Source organism: Pleurodeles waltl, chromosome 4_2, assembly GCF_031143425.1.
Source record: "Pleurodeles waltl isolate 20211129_DDA chromosome 4_2, aPleWal1.hap1.20221129, whole genome shotgun sequence".
Taxonomy (NCBI): domain Eukaryota; kingdom Metazoa; phylum Chordata; class Amphibia; order Caudata; family Salamandridae; genus Pleurodeles; species Pleurodeles waltl.
Genome location: NC_090443.1, coordinates 519,689,009 through 519,714,255, shown reverse-complemented (window position 1 = coordinate 519,714,255; position 25,247 = coordinate 519,689,009). Strand labels below are relative to the sequence as shown.

Genomic DNA, 25,247 nt, shown 5'->3' with positions numbered 1-25,247 from the left:
TCAATTTAAGGGGCAAGAAAAGTCAAGTTAGGAATTTATAACACTAATAGCTCTAACCCAAGCAAATGCGAGACTCATTGAATTGCATATGCTTGTTGGAATTTCTTTCTTGCCAAAGAAGTCTGGGCAGCTGTCCTGCAGGGAAGTATCTCACCTTTAGATCTCGCTACAGACTTGCAGATCTATTGTTTACTCTATATTGTCTATACCTTAAAACATACATACAGTGAGCTTTCGATCATCCCCATGCTCATGAGTGGATCTCCTTGCTGTCAGAATCAAGCACCTGCTGTTGATTTGATAGCTTTCCTCCCTCTTCTTGTCTTTGACTCCCATGAGCATTTTGATCTCTCCGTGTTTTCATTGGAGGAGTTGCGTTCTTCCACTGTTCACAGTAGAGTGCCAAGGACTAATTTTCTAAAACCTTTAACTAATTGAAAAACACAGGTGGCGTAGATATGAAAGTGCCTGGTATTAACCAAGAATGTTAGAATGACTTCTATCAAAACGTTTAACAATGCATTTTGGGGTATGATAATGATCATTATCATCACTAGCTTGCATATTTACTTATAGATATAGAAAATAAGCAAAAATTGTCAGATTTGTGAAAGCGAATATGCAACTTTATGTTGAAGCAGTACCTTTTCTGTACCTAGTCTGCAAAAAAAGCACAAACAACTTTTTGCATTGTTTCTTTCCACTTTTAACAAAAGATATTTAATGGCATCTGCTCTCTCACTAATTCTCTGATGTACTGAGATTGAAAGGGCAATGGTGGACACCTGTGGGAATTTGATTAATTATATAATGTACTGCAGACAGCTTCCAAGAAGGGGATAACTATAACTCCACTGACCACCAGGAACGGCATAAGGTACTGAAGCCGTTTTAAAGCAAGGACTTGTGCCAGAATTCAGAGACCTGAAGTAAGTAAAAAGGGTACTACACCCAGTTTCGACAAAGACGTGTTTCTGATCCTGGGATATCTAGTAATGACCTAAAGTACTGCAGCCAGAAAAGGATTTGTGTCTGACTCCAGGGAGTCTAATACAGAAAGGATTGGTGTCTCACTCCAGGGGCCTCTTGAAATTAAACATTGGGGCTGCAGACTGCTACAGGAAGTATTTATATATGATTGGAGGGATCTCTAGTGATAAGCATTAGCAAATCTGATGGATCTAGCTGACATTTTCAGGTATAAGCTTGACTCCCTGGCTTTAGCAATGCTTATTGTGGTACAATTTATTTTTTAACTATGGAGGGAAACCACCACAACAGGGGCTCCTTGATACCCTCACTTCTCATTAAGTAATCCCTAAAAAAACCCTGCAGTTCTGGTGATAAGATTGCCACACAATGCTTGTCTTAATCATACCCTGATTTTTTCTTTTATGAGTTAAAACCACAATTCCTATTATTAGAGTATATCTGTAACTGGAGAGAGGAGCTTTTCATACAGCTATAGCTTATTTTTTTCAGAAAGTGGAAAAGGGCTATAATGCATTACAATTTTATGATATTTTAGTACCTGAAAAATTAAGCACTACAGTTAAGTAACAGGAACAAATGAATCTTTTCAAGCCCTGCCCAGCTAGCAATTAAATATAACTCCAAAGAGGGTTAGTTTCAAAGTCATGTATTGGCTACAGAAAGTTTTGGAACCAGAGGCTTTATTTCACAGAGTGCTGTTACAGAAGAGGTCACATTTGTTTGTGCAAATACTTTTGTACTGCGGATCAGGCTGTCACTAAAATATGCACTAGCACTATGATAAAAGGGTCTTCCTTCATTTGTATGAGGTTGTGCCCTTGTGAAAATTAGGAAACCATTGTGCCTGTGCCATATTATAGACTCTGGCACACAGGCAAGACAGCTTTCTGGAAGTACACTGATTGTTCACCACATATGAGGTCGACCACTGGGGGGATGGCACAGGCATTCCCCTGTAGGTGCGTGCAGTCACTCACTTCTCCTGCCGGTGGAGGGGTCTCTGTCCCCTTTGAAAAGGAGGTCAGGTCTGCTGTCCTGCACTGAACGGCAAACCTGTGCCTCGGAAGAGCCATTGTGCCTTTCACTAGGTGTATGTTCATACCTGCACTGTGTACAGTATCATTCTAATAAGGCGCACTGTCCCGGTCTGCGCCTGGCTCACCCAGCTGAAGATGTGCTACAGCACAAACAGACAGTGTGCTCAGTTTCTAAAATGACTTCAGGATGCAGCTTGTGAAAACGTTGCAGATCCGAAGTCTTGTTGGGTTGCACCATAGGATAGAAGGCACCCAATCATGGTCAGGTATCAAAACAGAACCTGGTCCTAATCGGTAGCCAGCGGAGTTAGCTTAGAATGGGGACACATTCTCAAATTTAGAAACTCTTACCAATGTGCAAATTCCTTGGTTCTATAGTTCTGGCAATGGACTCCGAAATTTAGCAGGATTAATTGAAAAGAATAATTTATATTCCAGTTTGTGAGCCAAACATTGTGCTGCCCATTGTCACTATTGTATGAGTATTCAAAAAAGGTCTCATCTTGCTATCAGGAGAACATAATAAGTGAAATGTGTATGTTACCAGAGCCATTTATTTTTCTAGAGTTAGTTGTGTAGCAATGATTCAGTCATGAGTATTCTCTTCTTTTTTGTGATTGTACGTTCTACTCTCTTCACATGGTATGAATTATAGTCTGGACACAATTTAGACCCAACAATTAAACTTTCTGTTTGTCCACATTTGAAGCAAACCAACTGCTTTTCCACCAAGAGATGGAGAGTGCCAAATCACCTATTGGGTTGTTTTACATCTCTACAGCACTTATCAATCAAAGTATATAGGCCCGTATTTATACTTTTTGACGCTAAACTGCGCTAACGCAGTTTATCGTCAAAAAAATTAGCGCCGTCTAACGCCATTCTGAAGCGCCATGCGGGCGCCGTATTTATAGAATGGCGTTAGCCGGCGTTAGCTGACCGGCGCTGCCTGGTGTGCGTGAAAAAAAACCACGTACACCAGGCAGCGCCGGCGTAGGGGAAAATGGCGTATGGGCGTCTCAAAATGGGGCAAGTCAGGTTGAGTCTAAAAAATCGCCTCAACCCGATTTGCGCCATTTTTTTACGACGCCCATCCCCCATTAACATGACTCCTGTCTTAGCAAAGACAGGAGTCATGCCCCCTTGCCCAATGGCCATGCCCAGGGGACTTCTGTCCCCTGGGCATGGTCATTGGGCATAGTGGCATGTAGGGGGGCACAAATCAGGCCCCCTATGCCACAAAAAAAATTTAAAAAAAATACTTACCACAACTTACCTTTTCTTCCCTGGGATGGGTCCCTCCATCCTTGGGTGTCCTCCTGGGGTGGGCAAGGGTGGCAGGGGGTGTCCCTGGGGGCAGGGGAGGGCACCTCTGGGCTTATTCTGAGCCCACAGGTCCCTTAACGCCTGCCCTGACCCAGGCGTTAAAAAGAGGTGCAAATGCGGGGTTTTTTGCCCCGCCCACTCCCGGGCGTCATTTTTGCCCGGGAGTATAAATACCACGCACATGCCTGGGAGTCATTTTTTAAGACGGGAACGCCTACCTTGCATATCATTAACGCAAGGAAGGTGTTCATGCCAAAAAATGACGCTAACTCCATGAACTTTGGCGCTAGACGCGTCTAACGCCAAAGTATAAATATAGAGTTAGTTTTGTGTCGAATTTGCGTCGAAAAAAACGACGCAAATTCTGCGCAAACGGAGTATAAATATGCCCCATAATATCTGTGTGTCTTCATCATAAAGTTTAGGCCCAACCCATCTTCCTATAATTTGGCTGTGCAAAGGTAGAAGATAAATACTAAACACAGAAGGGGACAGTGGAAAGCCTTTTAGCACGCCGTGACCCACATAGAAAATATGCCATTTGTCCATAGGATAAACTATTGAACAATATGTCAAAGTTGATCGTATTGAAGGAAGCCAATAAATCCAATGAAATCAAAAGGGCTGCAGATCCCATCAGCTGTCCACAACAGTTTGCCTCCTATATCCAGTAAGGTGATCTCGGTCCATCTAACTGGTTAAAATTCTGATTGTATATCTCCAATCTATATATGGATTTCAAGATGAATAGACAATTTGATGGTTACAAACTGTACTTTCAATTTTGTCAAACAAATATACCACAGTCAGCTGTTAGCTAGACGAATCAAGAAGGCTTTTTAGTGGTGAACCCAGGATTGGTTGGAAGGCTCTGTGGCATTATTCTCAAGAAATGCGTAGTTGATATTTTCAGCTATATGTGCTGCTGTTAGAGCTTCAATCTCCTTAATAATAAATAAAAGTAAAACAGTCTTTCAGGCAGTTAGCAGTTTTCATATCTTATAGACCAATGCAATCCTGTTCTCTGGTAATTTATAGGGGTGGTCGAAGAATTCCGCTCTGCCGGCAGAGTTCATAGCGTTTTACCCACTCCGTGCTCTGCACAGACTTCCGAAAAACTCAGCGAAGTGACACAGAGCGGAGCTTTTCTCTTGCATGGCTTGCCAACATTAAGTTGGTGAGCGCAACTGAGAGAAATCGCTATGTTGGTGAGCGTAAGCAAAATTTCTGAATGCAGGCGGTCTATGCACTTTGTGATCGTCTGCGTTAAGAAACCTGCTGCTCACATTGAAGAACCCATTGCTTGAGTAGAAAATTTTCCTGAGCAGGAGAAAGAAGTTACCGCCCTCTGACATTCCGCATGATGCTGAAAATCAGCGCAAACACCGGGCCTTACCCAAACTCTGTGGCTCGCAGAACTCCACGTAGCTCGTGGAGTTATTTTTGGCATTTTGCATAGTTCCGTGTAGTAGAACTCCGCGAACTCGCTCAGATTGTCTACAATATCCCTCATCAAAATCCCTAACGTGCATTAACAGTGCCTTGGTGTTTATCTCTTTCTCTTCTTTTGAGTTGCAATGCCATTTGAATTTTACCCACTTTTTTCAGCATAAACCTTCATGGCTGAAGGTTAGATAAAAAGAAACGTCTGTCTTTGTGACTCCTTTCACGTTGTAGACTAAAAATATTCAAGATTTACTTTGATTTATTTCTTGACAGATAAATGTCCTTCCATTAAGGTATAAACCAGTGGAAATGGCTTTCTCAAATCACAGAAAAACCCATTTGACCTCCCTGCTACAAGCAAAGGCATGGCTATCACCACTGATGAAAGCTAGCCAGCTCTCACTTATCATACGATTTTATCAACCGATACCTTCTACAGCCAGTACATTTCTTCTGGTCAATGGGTTTAGCCTATGACCACAAGATTTATTTAGTTTATTGATCTGGTGCATTAAAAAGCACCTGGATTCTGACAAAGTCGGAAGCAGGGCCTCTTTAAACGCAAGTACTGATAATATCTTTCACCCTGTTATCACCACTTTACCACTCGAACATCATTAGAAGCTGGTAATCACGTGATTCCATATGCAATTGAAAAAAAGTGCACCAGACAAAGATAGAAAAAAACAAAAGACTGATTCATCTATAAAAGGGTGTCAGATATCAATGACCTGGGTGTTTCTTCTTTGCAATTTTCCCGCATTGGTGTTAATTTTAGTATCACGAGGAGGGCTGAAGATGCATTTATGTATGTGGAGTTTCAAAGTTTTCTCTCACACCCAAATTGTTTGGTGATGTGTCTCAAACAATATGTCCAAGTAACAAGAGAGGTGAGGACATCTGCACCTCGGTTATTGATTGCTTTGAGGAAAACTCTTGCTTCAGTAACAACATTGAGTAGATGAGTAAATTAAGAGATGTAAGTGCAGGTGTTGGCACAGACAATTCGGGGTGCACTCAGCCAGGTGGGACCATGGCTTCCAAGGTGTTTTGGGCAGGAGCACGGTTAGAGGACGTCTTGAAAGCTATGGGCTGGTCTAGAGGGTCACCTTTTAAAACATTTTACTGCATGCAGCAATGGCAGTTGTTAATATACTTTGGACATTAATTAATTGAGCCTTTGTCTTGTAGTAAAATTGCAGATTCTGTTAGCCAGTTGTGAAGGTGAGTCCTCATTTTATTAAAGACAACTGAGGTGAGTATTATCCCCCCAATGTAATTTACCCAACCTGGAAAGGATCATTAAAATGTACCTTTTTGATTATCTCTAGCTCCGGGGCAGCCAAAGATGTCAGAGTCTGAGTAGATTGGAAGAAAGGACCAGCTTCAAACGGAGATCTTGTTTCATGAGATGGTGCTCCAAATCTGGGAGAATTTAATGTGTTTTTTTACTTGTTTATTTTGCTGCCCTGCTTTACACAATAATTATACATTCTCCAACACAACTGGCTAGGAGAATCTGAATTATTTTTAAAACAACGTTGGGTAGTGCTTGGTCTGTCTGACCCTTGCTGGTAAAACCAGCATATCAAGTATAAGTTAATGAACATTTTGAAATGGTCGCCCGCACATTACTGGTAAAAGCTGTATATAATAGTATAAGTTAAATAAATAGGTAGAATGTAGCAGACTACACACTTTCTTCATCCATAATTTAATTCCCTATGTCTTAATTGATGAATAACCTATAATACAAATGTTTATGTTCGTAGAAACTCCTATTTATTCCAAAATATATTCAATGTACTTCAAAATAAGTTTCATATTTTACTTATAGTCAATATGTGATTCACCTTGGAAGTTGTGCAGAGTATTTTCTCAAAGTTTTGATTTTAGATGTGCTGTTCATAATTCAATGCGGTTTAAGCTTGTGTTTACCCTGCCACACCCTGCACATTTAAAACAAAAGTCCTCGCCCATGAAAACCGGCACACTGCCTGCCTAATGACCCTGTGTCATGAGGGCCGTTTTCACCTAGTCCTGGGGCCATATTCCAGAACCTTTTCACAGGTGCATAGCTATCAATGGTGCAGCAGGTGCAGTTGTACCGGGACCCCCGGTGCCAAAGCCCTGATTTTTGTTGTATTTTAGTATCCAATCAGCTTTCTGGGGAGCATTTTCCTTGCTTACACTACGGCCCATGGCATTCTTATTGCACCACTGCACAAGTGCAAGAAATCAGGACAATTACATGTGTACCGATTTTTGCTCCTTGTGTTAACAGGGAACTCCAAAACATGGAGAAACAGAATTCACATTGTTTTGATGTGTTACATAAGTTTACATACAATTTCTCAACTATGTAAATGTGAACATTTGAACTTAGTTTGAAGCAAAATCAGTTTGTCACGTTTGTTACATAATTAGCAACAATATTGCAAATAGGGTTGCTTTGCTTTTTAAAATGCATATTCAAAGACTATGAAGAGGTTCAAGCAGGAACATGGCGCAGAATGGCTGTAATCCGTTTCTAAATGTGGCTCATATTATGTCATTGAATCCAAAGTCCTGTTTGCTAGCCACGACTGGTTAACCCCTTAAATGCGAGCGACGGCCACTGGCCGACGCCCGCACTACCTCCCTGGTGCGGGTCACGACCAGTGGCCGACACCAGGGAGGGTGTTAATAAATCCTCGGGTGCGTTGCACCCGAGGATTTTATTTTATTTTTTTAACTTTTCCCGGGAGACACGGAAGCTTCCATGTCTCCCCCCGCCCCCCACCCGTACAAAGTTGTTTTCCCCATCGAAGCAGGAAGCACAGCTTATGTTGTAGGGTTTCCCTGGGGGCCATTTTGGCCCCCAAGGAAACCATACAACAACTAAAAAAAATAGATCTATATATAGATCTATATATATATATATATCTATGTAGATAGATATATCTATGTACATGGATATATCTATATATATATATCCATGTACATGGATATATCTATAGATATATCTATGTACATGGATATATCTATAGATATATCTATGTAGATAGATATATATATATATATAGAGGTAGATCTATATATATCAATCAAAGAGATTTATAAAGCGCGCTACTCACCTGTGAGGGTCAGAAGGTGCTGGGGGGGGGATGGGGGGAGGGAAAGGGGCTGGGAGGTTCACTGTTCGAAAAGCCAGGTTTTTAGGCCCTTCCTGAAAAGAAGTAGGTTTTGGGTCTTGTGAAGGTGGGTTGTGAGGGCATTCCAGGTTTTGGGTGCAAGGTAGGAGAAGGATCTACCCCCGGTGGTGGTGTGTTTGATGCGGGGGACAGAGGCGCGAGAGAGGTCAGCTGAGCGGAAGTTTCGTGTGGGGGTGTGGAAGGTGGCTCTCGTTGAGGTAGGCAGGGCCTGTGTTGTGGAGTGATTTGTGTGCGAGGATGAGGATCTTGAAGGTGATCCTTTTGTCAATGGGGAGCCAGTGGAGAGATTTGAGGTGTGGAGAGATGTGTTTGTGTCGGGGGAGGTCGAGGATGAGTCGTGATGCTGAGTTCTGGATGCGTGTAGTTTGCGCTTGAGTTTTAGAGTGGTGCCGGCGTAGAGGGCGTTTCCGTAATCAAGCCTGCTGCTGATGAGTGCGTGAGTGACAGTTTTCTGGTCTCTGTGGGGATCCATTTGAATGTTTTTCAGTATACGGAGTGTGTTGAAGCATGAGGAGGTGAGAGCGTTGATTTGTTGGGTCATCGAGAGGGAGGAGTCTAGGATGATGCTGAGGTTGCGTGCGTGGTTGGCGGGGGTGGGTGCAGGGCCTAGCGTGGTGGGCCACCATGAGGGGTCCCAGGTGTTTTTGTGTGGGCCAAAGAGGATTATTTTGGTATTGCTTGAGTTGAGTTTCAGGTGGTTGGCTGTCATATATATATCACTTTTGTCAATATGTGTGTGGTTTCCCTGGGGGGAAAAGGGTCCGACTTGTCTAGTGGCAGTTTTAGTGCCATAAAGAAGCGCAGAAGGTTTATATGCCTACTGCAAAGAGCAAATCTGTATTTTATGTAAATAGCTGAGTACATTAGTAAAGTCAGCCATTACCTGCGCTATAATACAAATGAAATGTATGTGCGGGGTGGAGGGCGGCTATGGAGAGATGAATGGCACTTTTGCTGGGTGGTAATGAGGGAATCTGAGGAGGAGGGAGTGGGAGCACCAATAATGATTGTTGGACTGGGCGCAGGAGGTGCTAAAGACTGTGACGAATGGTATTTGACAAGGTGTTTTTTGAGTGTCTTGAAAGTACGTGCTGATTGAGGGAAGAAGCGCAGGTAAGGTGGCCTCTACTGTTGCACGTATCTCACACACACCATCGATTTTGTGACTGTCTATGTAGGCTAGTGTTTTAGAGCAACAGTTTAGCCAATAGCAGAGATGGCATCTTGATGGATGACTGCTGCCTGCACTCGGGTTACAGAGGACCGCTCTGACATAGGATCAGAGACTGAGACATCAGATACTGAGACAGCATCTGAGGGATAGGACAATGGCGCAGACTCTGGGAGTGATTTTTCAGTCAGAGGAGTCCCATTCGATAACTCCTCTTCCAGTACATTATGAGGGAGGGGATGAGGACAGTCCTGCTGTCCCTTCGCAAGCTGTTTGTGCAACTGGGTAATAGTGGGTTAGCCCAACCCAGGGAGCAGGTGAATGCGGCGGCAAGCAGAGAGAGAGAGAGAGAGTGCTCTCTTGGGAGCTCCCCAATTTAGTTCAGCCCCAAATTCAACCACCCAAATCATATTGTGGAGACATCAAAATTATCTATGGCAAAACAAACTGGTTTTGTAAGGCCGGCACCTGTGTTTTTGGTCCTGGATTCGGCGGCCATATAGAGAAACACACTAAATCCAAACATTTCTGGAAACTAGACATTCGGGGGAGTCCACAGAGGTGTGACTTGTGTGGATTCCCCAAAGTTTTCTTACCCAGAATACCCTGCAAAGCTGAAATGTTGAAAAAAAAACTCAATTTTTCTCGCATTTCTGTCACACAAACTACAGGAATATGCTGGGATCCACAACATTCCTACCACCCAGTGACTCCTCACCTGTCCTGATAAAAACACTACCCCACTTGAGTGCCTACACCTAGTGCCTGTGTCAGGAATGGATCACCCCAGGGTCAACAGCTGCCTCACGTAAGGACCAACATTGACCGTTGTGTGATCTATTCCTGTCGCGGGCACCAGGCCTAACCACACAAGTGAGGTATCATATTTATCGGGAGACTTGGGGGAACGCTGGGTGGAAGGAAATTTGTGGCTCCTCTCAGATTCCAGAACTTTCTGTCACCGAAATGTGAGGAAAACGTGTTATTTTAGCCACATTTTGAGGTTTGCAAAGGATTCTGGGTAACAGAACCTGGTCAGAGCCCCACAAGTCACCTCATCTTGGATTCCCCTGGGTTTCTAGTCTTCAAAAATGTGCTGGTTTGCTAGGTTTCCCCAGGTGCCGGCTGAGCTAGAGGCCAAAATCCACAGGTAGGCACTGTTTTCTATGAAAAAATGTGATGTGTCCACGTTGTGTTTTGGGGCATTTCCTGTCGCGGGCGCTAGGCCTACCCACACAAGTGAGGTATCATTTTTATCGGGAGACTTGGGGGAACGCTGGGTGGAAGGAAATTTGTGGCTCCTTTCAGATTCCAGAACTTTCTGTCACCGAAATGTGAGGAAAACTTGTTTTTTTAGCCACTTTTTGAGGTCTGCAAAGGATTCTGGGTAACAGAATATGGTCAGAGCCCCACGAGTAACCCCATCTTGGATTCCCCTAGGTCTCTAGTTTTCAAAAATGCACAGGTTTGGTAGGTTTCCCTATGTGCCGGCTGAGCTAGAGGCCAAAATCTACAGGTAGGCACTTTGCAAAAAACAGCTCTGTATTTTGTCAAAAAATGGGATGTGTCCACGTTGTGTTTTGGGGCATTTCCTGTTGCGAGCGCTAGGCCTACCCACACAAGTGAGGTATCATTTTTATCGGGAGACTTGGGGGAACGCTGGGTGGAAGGACATTGTGGCTCCTCTCAGATTCCAGAACTTTCTGTCACCGAAATGTGAGGAAAACTTGTTTTTTAGCCACTTTTTGAGGTTTGCAAAGGATTCTGGGTAACAGAACCTGGTCAGAGCCCCACAAGTCACCCCATCTTGGATTCCCCTAGGTCTCTAGTTTTAAAAAATGCACAGGTTTGGTAGGTTTCTCTATGTGCCGGCTGAGCTAGAGGCCAAAATCTACAGATAGGCACTTTGCAAAAAACAGCTCTGTATTTTGTCAAAAAATGGGATGCGTCCATGTTGTGTTTTGGGGCATTTCCTGTTGCGGGCGCTCGGCCTACCCACACAAGTGAGGTATAATTTTTATCGGGAGACCTGGGGGAACGCTGGATGGAAGGAAATTTGTGGCTCCTCTCAGATTCCAGAACTTTTTGTCACCGAAATGTGAGGAAAACTTGTTTTTTTAGCCACATTTTGAGGTTTGCAAAGGATTCTGGGTAACAGAACCTGGCCAGAGCCCCACGAGTCACCCCATCTTGGATTCCCCTAGGTCTCTAGTTTTCAAAAATGCACAGGTTTGGTAGGTTTCCCTATGTTCCGGCTGAGCTAGAGGCCAAAATCTACAGGTAGGCACTTTGCAAAAAACAGCTCTGTATTTTGTCAAAAAATGGGATGTGTCCACGTTGTGTTTTGGGGCATTTCCTGTCGCGGGCGCTAGGCCTACCCACACAAGTCAGGTATCATTTTTATCGGGAGACTTGGGGGAACATAGAATAGCAAAACAAGTGTTATTGCCCCTTATCTTTCTCTACATTTTTTCCTTCCAAATATAAGAGAGTGTGTAAAAAAGACGTCTATTTGAGAAATGCCCTGCAATTCACATGCTAGTATGGGCACCTCGGAATTCAGAGATGTGCAAATAACCACTGCTCCTCAAAACCTTATCTTGATCCCATTTTGGAAATGCAAAGGTTTTCTTGATACCTCTTTTTCACTCTTCCTATTTCAGCAAATGAATTGCTGTATACCCAGTATAGAATGAAAACCAACTGCAGGTTGCAGCTCATTTATTGGCTCTGGGTACCTAGGGTTCTTGATGAACCTACAAGCCCTTTATATCCCCGCAACCAGAAGAGTCCAGCAGACAAAACGGTATATTGCTTTCAGAAATCTGACATCACAGGAAAAAGTTACAGAGTAAATCATAAAGAAAAGTGGCTGTTGTTTTCAGCTCAATTTCAATATATTTTTATTTCAGCTGTTATTTTCTGTAGGAAAACCTTGTAGGATCTACACAAATGACCCCTTGCTGAATACAGAATTTTGTCTAGTTTTCAGAAATGTTTAGCTTTCCGGGATCCAGCATTGGTTTCACACCCATTCCTGTCACTAACTGGAAGGAGGTTGAAAGCACCAAAAATAGTAAAAATGGGGTATGTCCCAGTAAAATGCCAAATTTGTGTTGGAAAATGTGGTTTTCTGATTGAAGTCTGCCTGTTCCTGAAAGGTGGTAAGATAGTGATTTCAGCACCAGAAACCCTTTGTTGATGGCATTTTCAGGGAAAAAACCACAAGCCTTCTTCGGCAGCCCTTTTTTCCCATTTTTTTGGAAAAAACTAAATTTTCACTGTATTTTGGCTATTTTCTTGTTCTCCTCCAGGGGAAACCACAAACTCTGGGTACCATTAGAATCCCTAGGATGTTGGAAAAAAAGGACGCAAATTTGGCGTGGATAGCTTATGTGGACAAAAAGTTATGAAGGCCTAAGCGCGAACTAACCCAAATAGCCAAAAAAGGGCTCAGCACTGGGGGGGAAAAGGCCCAGCAGCTAAGAGGTTAACAGCGACCCTGATAACAGAGTAAATTTACAAGAATGCAGAACCTACATTGATTTGGAATACTTTTGGAAATAGGGCATTCCCAGCTGTGTCCAAGAGCGGGCGCTCTTCAGTGGAGCCGATATCAGATGAAAAAGTTGCTTTCTCAAAACTGCATGTTGTCTGTATGAAGAGAGGTTCTGGACAACGAGGTAAGCAATTCTCTGTGCTTTTTTAGGGTCTGTCAGCGACCACTTCGTTTTTACTATAGGTTACTAGACTGTAAACTCTTCGATAAGGCATAGTGATATGGACAGAAATGGGGGATGTTGCAATGCAATTAGTAAACAAAATAATGTTTGTTTTCCCACATTGAGGCAATGGCTTCCTTTCTTGTTGACGTCCACGTGACAGAGCTGTAACGTTTCAAAAATATAATAGAATGTTTGAAACCAGCAATATGGAAGTTACATTTCATGGTGAACACGCGAGTAATTATGGTAAACAGAATAGGTAACATCAGACTATATGTTACGTTGCGTTGACTCGCTGTAACACACGCCCTGTCTATAGATACGTTTTGAATCGAGTGAGGCAGTGACTGAGGCTCCGAGAACAAACAGCGCGTTTTGTGAAGCGACCCGGGGAAGGCTTATACAGCAACTCCTGTGCTCGTTAACGCAAGTGACGTCTTTCTAAGATTTGTAGTTTCCTTTTAACATTGCCAAGTGGGAAATCGGAGCTTGAAAAGGTATACTGGCTAAATGACTTGCTAGGCTGCATGGCTTTGTGAAGTAAATGCTGGCAACTGACATAGCTGTGATCTGTAGGATCTGAGTGGCAATCTCCGAAAAGCCAGCCTTCCGAGGTCACCAAATAGAGTATACTTTAAAATGGGTACTACTAACGCATAGCTGGCGAGTTTCACATGATGTGTTTCTTCAGTTCATCTTTTTGCTTTGGATTCTGGGACTTGTAGTCATGTTTTATAATGGGATAAACAACACTACAAGCCCCAAAATTCAAAGAAAAGCAGCACGTTACGCAAGGACTTAGGAAGTTTGGCAGGGCTGCTAATTAGTTAATGGCTTTTGATGAATAATGCATCATAGTATGTGAAAATATGAATATTGTTGTAAACATTGTGTATACTTTTACACTACTAGTAGTAGAGTACATAAGATTTGGTAGCAATACTTGTCAGTACTTGCCCAACCTGTATATTGGTCATTCTATGTTAACTTGTATGTGCCTGGACAGACATAGACCAAACATATACAAATCAGCAACAGTCCTGCCCCAAACATCATCATCCAGCCTAACTGCTGGGGCGTAAATGTTTATGCTGCTCCATGACTGGCAGAGTTAACAGTGCATAAAATGCCGAGGACTGACAGTGGTCGCACTGCATGTAGTGGTCTGGGATTGGCAGTGGTGACAGATGGTTTAGTCTTCAGAGCTGACAGTAGGGGCATTGGGCACAGTGTCATGTCAGCAAATGCTATCTATAGGAGAATACTGTTTCAGGGACCTATGCAACATATGTACTGCCCAGGAGTCTAAGCAACAAGTGTACTGTTCTGGAGTCTAAGCAACAGGTGTACTCCCCTGGAGTCTAAGCAACAGGTGTACTCCCCTGGAGTCTAAGCAACGGGTATACTGCCCAGCAGTCTAGAAACGGGAATACTGCCCAGAAGTCTAAGCAGCAAGTGTACCGACCAGCAGTCTAAGCAGCAGTTGTAGGGACCAGCAGTCTAACCAACAGGTGTAGGGACCAGCAGTCTAAGCAGCGGGTATACTGGGCAGTAGTTCAATCAGTAGGTATTCTGCCAAGGAATCACTGCAACCGGTATACTTCCCAGGAGTCTAAGTGATGAGTTTACTTTTTAGAAGTCTAATCAGAGACTATATTGGCCAGCAATTTTAGCACCTGATATAATGCACAGGAGACTAAGCAGCAGGTGTGCTGGCCGAGAGATAATTAACAGGTATTCTGACCAGGAGTCTAAGAGATAGGTATACTGACCGAGAGTCTAATTAACAAGTATACTGCCCAGAAGTTAAGGCAACTGGTATACTGTGCAGAAGTCTAAGCAATTGTTATACTTCCCAGAAGTCTAAGCAATGGATGAACTGGCTAGGAGTCTACTCAAAGGGTATGTTGCTCAGCTATATAACTAACTGGTATACTGCCCAGGAGTCTAAGCAATAGGTGTAGGGACCATCAGTCTAAGAAGCACACTGGCCAGGAGTTCCGTCATTAGGTATTCTGTCAAGGAGTCAAAGCAAACAGTATACTGCCCACGAGTCAAAGCAACAGGTTTACTGGTCAGGAGTCCAATAAAAGAGTATATTGGCCAGCAGCCTAAACACCTGATATCATGCCAGGAGTCTAAGCACCAGGTGTACTGGCCAGGAGTCTAACCACCAGGAGAAACAGCCTTTATCGCGAAAGCTGAACCACGCGCTGCACTTACAATGTGGTCATTACATTGGATGCGTCGTTACAATGACATGCCTTTGGGAAAGAAGTATTGGACTTTGAAGTCCAACGCTTTCCCTACTGTTGTGTAGACTGGAGTTGGAACAGTAAATTATTCCGCTCCAAAGTCCAGTGCTTTCCCCAAGGCATGTTGCAGTAAAGATATGCGTTGTAAAGGAATGCCTGTTAAAGACACATTCATTGTAATGTCTGCGAAGTAGCGGCATGCGTTGTAAAGGCATGCGTTCTTCAGACATACAGCCGGAGACTAATTAACAAGTATTCATCCCAGGAGTCTAAGTAGTGGGTATACTGACCAAAAGACTAATTAACAGGTATGCTGCCCAGAAGTTAAAGCAACTGGTATACTGCTCAGTAGTCTAAGCAGCGGTTGTACTGCCCAGGAGTCTAAGCAACAGAAATACTGTGCAGGTGTTTAAGCAAAAGGTAATCTGCCCAGTAGTCTAACGAAAGGGTTTCCTGGCTAGGAGTCAACTCAAAGGGTATGTTGCCCAGCAATCTAATAACTGGTATACTGCCCAGGAGTCTTGGCAACAAGTATACTGGCAAGGATTCTAATTGATTAGTTCACTGCCCAGGAGTCCAAGCAATTATTGCTGCACAACCCCAATCATTTTGGGGACATTATCAGCGCTGTGTCTCAAGTTACAGACTACTTAAAACACTATTGCACCCCCAAAATAAAATTGTTTGCAGACACGCTGCTGTTTGCAGCTGGCGTTGTGAAATCTGAGTAGATTGCAGGGACACCAGTAGGCACAGCTCCTACACAACACTATTGGATGTTGTGAAGGCCATAAAAAGAGAATAAAAAACAGATTAGGAGCCAGTGCCATCTTCTGTGATCTGCCATTCACTATTTTGAAATCTTGGAAAGCAAACCTAGTCTTCCATGCAAACAAGGGCATTACTTATATCACGTATAACTTTCCTGCATGGATAGGGTTAAACTAAAAGGAACAAAAACAATCCAAGAAATACAAATGTCCACTCTGGGTTTGAGCAGTTAGGGTGGCACAGTCTGGTTTGATTTCACTGTGTGTGAGTGAAAAACCCTTCAAAAGCAAATTCCTCAAACCTGAAACACAGGCATGTATGACACAATTTAAATCCAAGTGTTATGGTATTAGAGAAAGAAAAGTCACGTAAATGCTCTTTTAAAATTGCACTGTCACTTTTTGTAGTACTTGAGCTCAAGCAGATTTCCCGAAGCACATTTAGGCAAGTAACTACAATAATAATGTAGAACAGAGGTACCCAAACTTTTTCGACCAGTGGCTCCCTTGACCTATTGGCAGTTGGCTGCGGCTCCCCAATGTTATTTATGTTTTGGCGACTGGGGAGAGGGGGGCTGCTTGTAAGCCCGGCCTCTGGAGTTCTTCCATTTTGTTCCCTCAAGAATACTTGGTAGGAACTATGAAGGTATTATAATCATAGATGTAGCAAAATAAAAAAAATATAACAGTTGTTTAATAAAAAAAAAACTTTCAATGGTTAAGACATAAACAATGCTCTTCAGCACTGTGGTCTGCATAATTATTTTCTTTAAAACTATTTTTTGTTTCTTAAAAATTGCCTCCAGCACAGGGAGCTCTCCTTCAAGTCATTCTAGCTGTCAAGGAGCTACTTTTGATATATAAGAATGCAGCTCCACTAATCAGCTCTACTATATTTCACTTTCAAGTACTTTACTAAAGTACTTTACTAAATGTTCCAGCGGCCACCATTATCTTAACTCTGCTTCTGTCTCTTCTAGCGTCTGATGGAGTCATTGCACTCTCCTGTCTCAGACCTCAGTATTCGTTTGCAGTCTCTGATTCCTTCTCACTATAGTCGTGTGTCGCAGTTTGTGTCAATTTAGTTATTATTATGGTACAAAACTCCGATGGAGGTCCACATAACACCATATCAAAAAAGTAAAACACATTTATGCATTAAACATGTTGCATACTATCATAGTTATAAGAACTTATTCATACACTACAAGAAATCTTAAAAAGTCTTCCCACCAACTAACATTAACATGACTAAAAACAGTGCCCTTCAGGATTAAATAAAATATATTACTAAAACAATACCACAATTTCCTTAAAAGTGACACCGTACATACTTAAGTCCAACACGTGCCTCTGTTTTTATTTCTACATTGCTCATAGTTTGTGTTAACTGTTCTGACAGATAGGAGAAATTCCTGTGCTATTTTTCATGTCTCACTGCCATCTAGTGGTACTAGAGGGAGTTTCATCTTAGCAAAACATGTTTGAAAGCCAGCTTGAAAAACAAAAGAAATTGCACTCGGAATATTGAGGCTTTACGTTGTGGTGCCCCTGGGTAGTTTTGGAGGTGCACCAGGGCACCACGGCACACAGATTCGGAACCTCTGATGTAGAATGTTCAGAAATGCATTTGTCTCTTCAAGATACGCACTCTGCCAAAATACAAGGTCTGAAATACACCAGCTGTTCTAAGAAAGCGCGGCGCTCAAAAAACAAACTCCCTGGAGAATACTAGTCACTTAGCTGTAGACTTTTCTGGAGTGCTGGAGAAATGCCTGGTGTCAGCTGGTACAGGAACGAAGAAAAAGTCCTGAATATGAGGATTACAGCAGGGGCTGGACTGCCAAATCAGATGGTGAGATCAGGAAGCAAAACAAAGCCAAGCAGGGAGGCATACTTCAATCTGCTATTTATAGCCAGTCAGGAAAGCAGTTGAGCTTCCACATGTGGATGAGTCTCCACACCCAATTAGAATCACATGTCTACACCACACCCAATTAGAAGCACATGTCTACAACTGCTCACATTAGCAAACAAGCATTGGTAAAACAAGCATTGATAAAACCAATTGTGTAACTCAGCACATTATGTTTACTTAGAAACATAAAGGTTTAACAAAGAACAGAGATATGATTTAACCCTAATCCTTGGGGATGCTGACAGGTAACGCAAAAGGCACCTTGGGGATTCCTGACAGAAACGTCTTCTTTAATGTTAGCCCTAACCCTGTCAGTCACTCTGTAAACTTTGTGTTTAACAGGAGGACTGTCCCAGGTGTCCATTTTGTGTGTACACAAGTTTGTGACCCCTGGGATCAGGGTGAAAAGTGGGGCAAACTGACGTAACACCTGGCGACAGTCCCTCTGCTGCTCTGGGGTCATGGAGAGGGAGAGGTTCACTCCCTCCACATACCCAGCCTTATCTCCAGCAGACAGGAGGTCAGGAAGAGGCTCACTCTCTTCCTCCACCCCATCATCTGTTGCTAGGAGCATGGACAATTCAATCCACTCAAATTGTGGCTTGAGCTGGTACACATGCAGGGCCCTCCAGGGGTTCCTGGGAGTCAGCAAACACACCAGGCAGGTGACTTCACTCTTGCGCTCCACCACCTCAAACAGCCAAGTCCACTTGTCCTGCAGTCCACTAGGCTCCACAGGCGCCATCAGAGTGGCTTTCTGGTCATACCAGCGTTTCATGTCTTTCTGGCTTGCTTCCAGGTTCTCCTGTACGAGACTCCCGAAGCAGGCAGGCTGGTTTCTCAGAGCCAGCATGTAACAGAATACATCCTGGGGGGGTTTACTCAGGGCTTACTCCAAAGCCTCCTTTACCAGACTCAATGGTTCCCTCACAGGGCGGCCATACAACAGCTCAAAAGTACTAAAGTCAAGTCCTTTTTGAGGCACCTCCCTGTAAGCGAATAGAAGGCATGGCAAGAGGACGTCCCACTTCCGTCTCAAGGACTCTGAAAGGCCCATTACCATGCACTTCAAGGTGCAGTTTAATCTCTCAACCAGACCATTGCTTTAGGGGTGGTAAGGTGTGGTGAACTTGTACATTACCCCACTCACCTTCCACAGAGACTTCATATAAGTTGATATGAATTGGTACCCCTATCGGACACCACCTCCTTGGGGAACCCCATGCGAGTAAAACCCCCCATCAATGCACTGCCCACCACAGGGGCAGTGATCGATCTCAAAGGAATGGCTTCCGGATACCGGGTGGCATGGTCCACCAAGACCAGGATAAACCTGTTGCCCATGCCTGTCATTGGATCCAGAGGCCCCTCAATGTCAATACCAACCCGTTCAAAGGGGTACTAACCACAGGGAAAGGTTGTAGGGGGGCCTTGCATTTTCCCCCACTCTTGCCACTTGCTTGACAAGTTAGGCAACACTTACAATGAGCATCTGAGTGCCTGCGCATTAGGGGCAAGTAAAAGTGGGTGACAAGTTGTTCAAAGGTCTTGTCTTGCCCCAAATGTCCAGCTAAAGGCACATCATGAGCCAGACCCAGTAGGAAGGCTTTGAAGCACTGGGATACTACCAGCACACGGGCTGAGCCAGGCTTAGGAACCTTAGGCTCACTATGAGTTGTCCACTGCAACTACTTAGTGAAACACACAGGGATCCATCTGCTCTTGAGACACTAGGTGACTCCTCACTGTAGTCACACTGGCACATGTATCTCTCAGAGCCTCCACCCTCTGTCCATTGATGGTCACCCACCGCCTGTACTTCTTAGTATTATCAGGCACGAGGGTCCTCTGGACCATCTCACTGTCCCCTAGTGAGACAAGGGTCATCTCAGCTGGCTCCCACCCATCTGGAACCAACTCCTCCCCAAGCGCTACACTGGCGAAATCCTGTGACTGAGCACCAGTGGGTGCCGGTTTCTACTTGGGACATTTGGGGACCCCCGTCATGTGACCATCCGGATCACATGCAAAGCACTTGAGGAACCCCTACTCAGCAGGTTTCCCTGTAGAGACCCATGGTTTCTTTTCTACTGTGGGCTGGGATTCTTTACCCTGGGAAGTAGTTTGGGGCCCTTTAGAGAACTCCCCCTGTTCACCCTTATCCCCCCACTTCTACTGATGGGGACCCTGACCACCCTTGGCATGGTCTCCCCATACCTTTTTTAGACCCTGGTGATCTCCCAACCGTCCACTTCCTGCGCAAGCTTCTTGGGGTCAGTCAGCTTGCTGTCAATTAGGTGCTGGCACAACTCTTGAAAACATAAACTGTACAAGTGGTCCGAAGCAATCAAATTGTAAAGCCCCTTATGAGTTGTTACCTTACTGCCCTTCACCCAACCATCCAGTGACCTGCAAAAAGAATCAACACATTCCAACTATGTTTGGGATTCCTTCGTTTTATAGGACCTAAACTTGTCCTATTACTGAACAGGGGTGGGACCAAACCTTGTGATAGGGCTTCCTTCATGATAGGTTAAGTGAGCCTCTGGGGATCCCCTACGAATGTCAGAGTATTCCTCCCCTCTACCTCGAAGTGCTTCCAAAGACCCGCCCCCCATTGAGCTTCAGGGACCAGATTCAAATGGAGAGCAGACTCATACCCTTGAACTACAACAGTATGTCATCCTCTCTTTTGTATTCCTTCATCAGGTCCTTAGGAATGTGCAACCTCCTCTCAGGCTGCACTGTGCTATTGCTGCCACCATTCCTACTAGACTGGCTCCTCTAGTCCTGCTCCCTCAAACTGAGCTCATGAGCCAACAATAACTTTTTCTCTTCTATGGACATCCTCATTTTCTCCAACTGGTGATCCTTTCCTGCCTGTCTGTCCTGCAACTCTTCGGTAGTTAGACCCTTGGATGACACACTGCTACTTGCTCTGGAGACCCTCTCCCTGGACATAACAGGCCCACCAACTACACCATTGTGTATGGATTGCTCTTCCTCCAACTCCTCCCCCTCTGTGTGTCCCTCAGCTTCCTTGGCTGTTGCCCAGGCCCTCAGTGCCTTCAGCAGCTCCTCCTTCCTGGTGGAGCCCCTAATGGGACAAGCAAGGTTTTTGAAGAACTGCCTTGACTGGGCAACTGTATAGCTCTCCAGTTTCCCTAAATCAACAGCAGCTCCAGCTGATGCATCTCCAGCTTGAGACATGACGAGGAGCTAAAAGTGCAAAGTTCCAAAGGCAGAAAAGCAAGTTCCAAATGAAGTTCAAAAGTCAATAAAGGATTACCACCAAATATGGAAGTAGGGAAAGTCCAAAAAGAGAATAAAACAAAAGTCACAAAGACAACTAGTATGTGGTCATGTAATGGTCTGCATTGAAAACAGTAGTGTACACTGAATCACTGTATGTCAAGTTCAAATACGAGTTCAATCCCATCTGCTGATCACCAAAGTTAGAATTAGGGTATTTAGTTCACAGTCAGGTTACCCCCTGTCCAAGCAAGGACCCTCACTCTCGTCAGGGTAAAAGAGAATCACCCTCAGTTAACTCCCGCTCACCCCCTTTGTAGGTTGGCACGAGCAGACAGGCTTAAATTCAGAAGCAATGTGTAAAGTATTTGTACCAACAAGCACAGTAACTGAGTGAAAACACCACAAAATGACACAACACAGGTTTAGAACAATAGGCAATATTTATCTAAAAAAACAAGACCAAAAGGACAAAAATCCAACATACACAAGTCAAGTTATGAATTTTAAAAAGAATAAGGGGGTCATTCTGACTTTGGCGGGCGGCGGAGGCCGCCCGCCAAAGTCCCGCCGTCAGAATACCGCTGCGCGGTCAGAAAACCGCCGCGGTAATTCTGAGTTTCCCGCTGGGCTGGCGGGCGACCGCCAGAAGGCCGCCCGCCAGCCCAGCGGGAAACCCCCTTCCATGAGGATGCCGGCTCCGAATGGAGCCGGCGGAGTGGAAGGGGTGCGACGGGTGCAGTTGCACCCGTCGCGATTTTCAGTGTCTGCTTGGCAGACACTGAAAATCTTGGTGGGGCCCTGTTAGGGGGCCCCTACAGTGCCCATGCAATTGGCATGGGCACTGCAGGGGCTCCCAGGGGCCCCACGACACCCGTTACCGCCAGCCAGGTTCTGGCAGTCAAAACCGCCAGAGCCAGGCTGGCGGTAAGGGGGTTGGAATCCCCATGCCGGCGCTGCCTGCAGCGCCGCCATGGAGGATTCCCTAGGGCGGCGGGAAACCGGCGGGAAACCGCCGGTTTCCCGTTTCTGACCGCGGCTGTACCGCCGCGCTCAGAATGCCCAAGGATGCACCGCCAGCCTGTTGGCGGTGCATCCGCGGTCCCCGGCCAAAACCGCCAGGGTCGGAATGACCCCCTAAGAGTCTTAATCCTTAGAAAACAGGGAAAACGCTGCTATTTCACAAAAGTACCTGGGTAGCGTCAAAATAAAGCCGCACAGGCGAGTGTGTGTTGAAAAAGGCCAGCCATGCTTCGATTTCTCACCTGCAAGTGAGAATTGCGTAGTTCCTCCTCCAGTCATGTCCGCGTGCATCGTTTCTTCTCTTCCGCAAGAGAGTGATACGTCAATCCGGACGGGCACCTTGGGTCCGGGCTGGCTTTGCGTTGATTTTCCGCGCCCAGCGATGTTACATTGAAATTCGGTTGCACGGTGGCCAGAACTCACGCTGCGTGGGGGTTTGCGTCGTTCACAGCAGCCGCTGAGGGTGTTGCATGGCATTTCTCTAGTCGCATTGCATTGATCTCCCAGCAGCAATGCAGGTGGAGAATTGATTTTAGCCATGAGGCCGGCGGCACGTCATTTATTAGCCGCAAGGCGGGTGGTACATTGAAAGTTTCCCACACAGCGGTCTTTGTGTAAATTTCTGTTCTTTTCCACCAGCTGCACCTTTCAAGGGCCCAGAGACAGGTTAGGGCACCACTTGGCAGGCAGGATTCTCAGCAGAAAGCCCAAGTCCTGGCAGAGAGAAGTCTTTGTTGTCCCTGAGACTTCAACAACAAGAGGCAAGCTCAGTCCAAGCCCCTGGAGATTCTTCACCAGTGGGAAGTCACACAAAAGTCAGTCTTTGTCCTCCCTCAGGCAGAAGCAGCTACTGCAGACCAACTCAGCAAAGCACAGCCACAGGCAAAGGGGCAGTACTCCTCCTCCAGCTTCTCCAGCTCTTCGCCCGGGCAGAGGGTCCTCTTGGTTCCAGAAGTAATCTTATTTTCAGGAGTTTTGGGTGCTCTTCTTATACCCCTTTCTGCCTTTGAAGTAGGCCTACTTCAAAGAGAAGTCTGTTATTTTCAAGATCCAGGCCAGGCCACAGACACACACCAGGGAATTGGAGACTGCATTGTGTAAGGGCAGGCACAGCCCTTTCAGGTGTGAGTGACCATTCCTCCCGTCAGCCCAGATGGCCAACCAGGATATGCAAGCTACAAACCAGCTCCCTTTTTGTCACTATCTAGAGGAGAGGTGCATACAGCCCAACTGTCAAGCTGACCCACACAGGGAATCCACAAACAAGCAGTGTCACGGAATGGTTTAAGTGAGAAAATGCCTACTTTCTAAAAGTGGCATTTTCAAACACAATTTAAAAACCAACTTCACTAAAAGATATATTTTTAAATTGTGAGTTCAGGGACCCCAAACTTCATGTCTATCTGCTCCGAAAGGGAATCTGCGCTTTAATAATATTTAAAGGCAGCCCCCATATTAACTTATGAGAGAGATAGGCCTTGCAGCAGAGAAAACCGAAGTTGCCAGTATTTCAATGTCAGGACATGTAAAACATATAAGTACATGTCCCACCTTAAACATACACTGCACCCTGCCCATGGGGCTACCTAGGGCCTACCTTAGGGGTGCCTTACATGTATAAAAATGGAAGGTTTAGGCCTGGCAAGTGGGTACACTTGCCAATTGGAGTTGGCAGTTTAAAACTTCACACACAGACACTGCAGTGGCAGGTCTGAGCCACGTTTACAAGGCTACTAATGTGGGTGGCACAACCAGTGCTGCAGGCCCACTAGTAGCATTTGATTTACAGGCCCTGGGCACCTCTAGTGCACTTTACTAGGGTCTTAATAATAAATCAAATATGCCAATCATGGATAAGCCAATGTCCAAATATAATTTATCCAGGTAACACTTACACTTTAGGACTGGTCAGCAAAGGTAAAGTGTCCAGAGCAAACAAAAACAGCAAAAACAGAGTCCAGCACACATAAGCAGCCTGGAAAGTAGAGGCAAAACGTTAGGGGAGACCATGCCAATGATGCCAAGCCTAACAGTAATAGACTACAACTTAAGCCATAAGTAAGGGGCAAATTGTGATAGGTAACTCCTTCGACTGATGAAGGAATCAGCGTACATACATAACAATCTCTCGCATCCATTTTCTCAACATAATCATTCAATAATTAATAGAAGACATTAGAAGAAAGTTCCCCTTGTGCATTGTCTATATGCAGATACTTTTTATCTAACCTGCACTTCTCTATTTCTGTTATTGCAGTAGTTGTCTCTAAAGCTGAGGTATCGTTGGCTTTACTCTTGTCAAGAACAGTCATTCCCACAATCAATATCAAGCACAATATCGTGCATACAATCGCCAAACCAATACTCATGTATTTACAGCACCTATTCTTCCTAACCTGCTGGCTGAGGTTGCTCATGATCAGTAAAGAATCAGAAAGTTGGAGAAAAATTGTAACTATGCAGCAAAATCAAAAGGAAATCTTAAATCTTCTTTCAGCAATTATTTTACAGCTTTCAGTCTCACATACAGGATTATTTTGTCAAAATTGGTAAGGTTGTCAAAATCGGTTTAGCAGCTTGTCAAATCAAAAGTCTTTTCCAGTTACTTTCAACAGTCTCTTTTCTTTTTACCTTTCTCAATTTGTAGTTTCAACAGTTCAGTTCATTGATTTCCTTCAAGTGCCAAAATATTGACTTGGAATGTGTTGATCAAAACAAAAAGACTAAGATTCTCTTTGCCATTCACTCATTGTTGCATACGCCCATTCAGGACCAGTGTACCTTTGACTTACTATTCTTTTTCTTTTCAACTTTCGATCTCCATTCAATTCTCCTTCACTCAGGTCTTCTCTTTTTGTCGTATCTACTTCCTCCTCAATAGTCGTCACTGCTACTGCTTCCTTTCTCTTTGCCTATGACTCCGGCCACTTATCTCTTTCAGTGGACCCTTGGTTACTGCTCTTTTCAGTGCTGAACTTGAAACTTCTTCTTGCTCTGCAGGATTTTCTCTTGATGGACAAGTGACTGGTTCAGGAGGAGTCAGACCATATTGGCTTTGAGCTGCCTCAACTCCTTCCCCCTCGGGGTCTGGCGTTTGTTCTGTTTGTCTCTCAAAATCATCTAGTCTGGGAGAGCCC

The 25,247-nt window shown here is 44.5% G+C and overlaps 1 protein-coding gene across 2 annotated transcripts in view; it reads left to right on the top strand.

Moving 5' to 3' along the window:
* The first annotated feature begins 12,795 nt into the window (after positions 1 to 12,795).
* LOC138293039 (dimethylaniline monooxygenase [N-oxide-forming] 2-like) overlaps positions 12,796 to 25,247 on the top strand; it is a 403,220-nt gene continuing 390,768 nt past the window's right edge. For both annotated transcript variants that reach the window (XM_069232022.1, XM_069232021.1), the window contains exon 1: positions 12,796 to 12,850. The gene's annotated coding sequence lies outside the window, so the exon portion shown is untranslated. The remainder of the gene's footprint in view (positions 12,851 to 25,247) is intronic.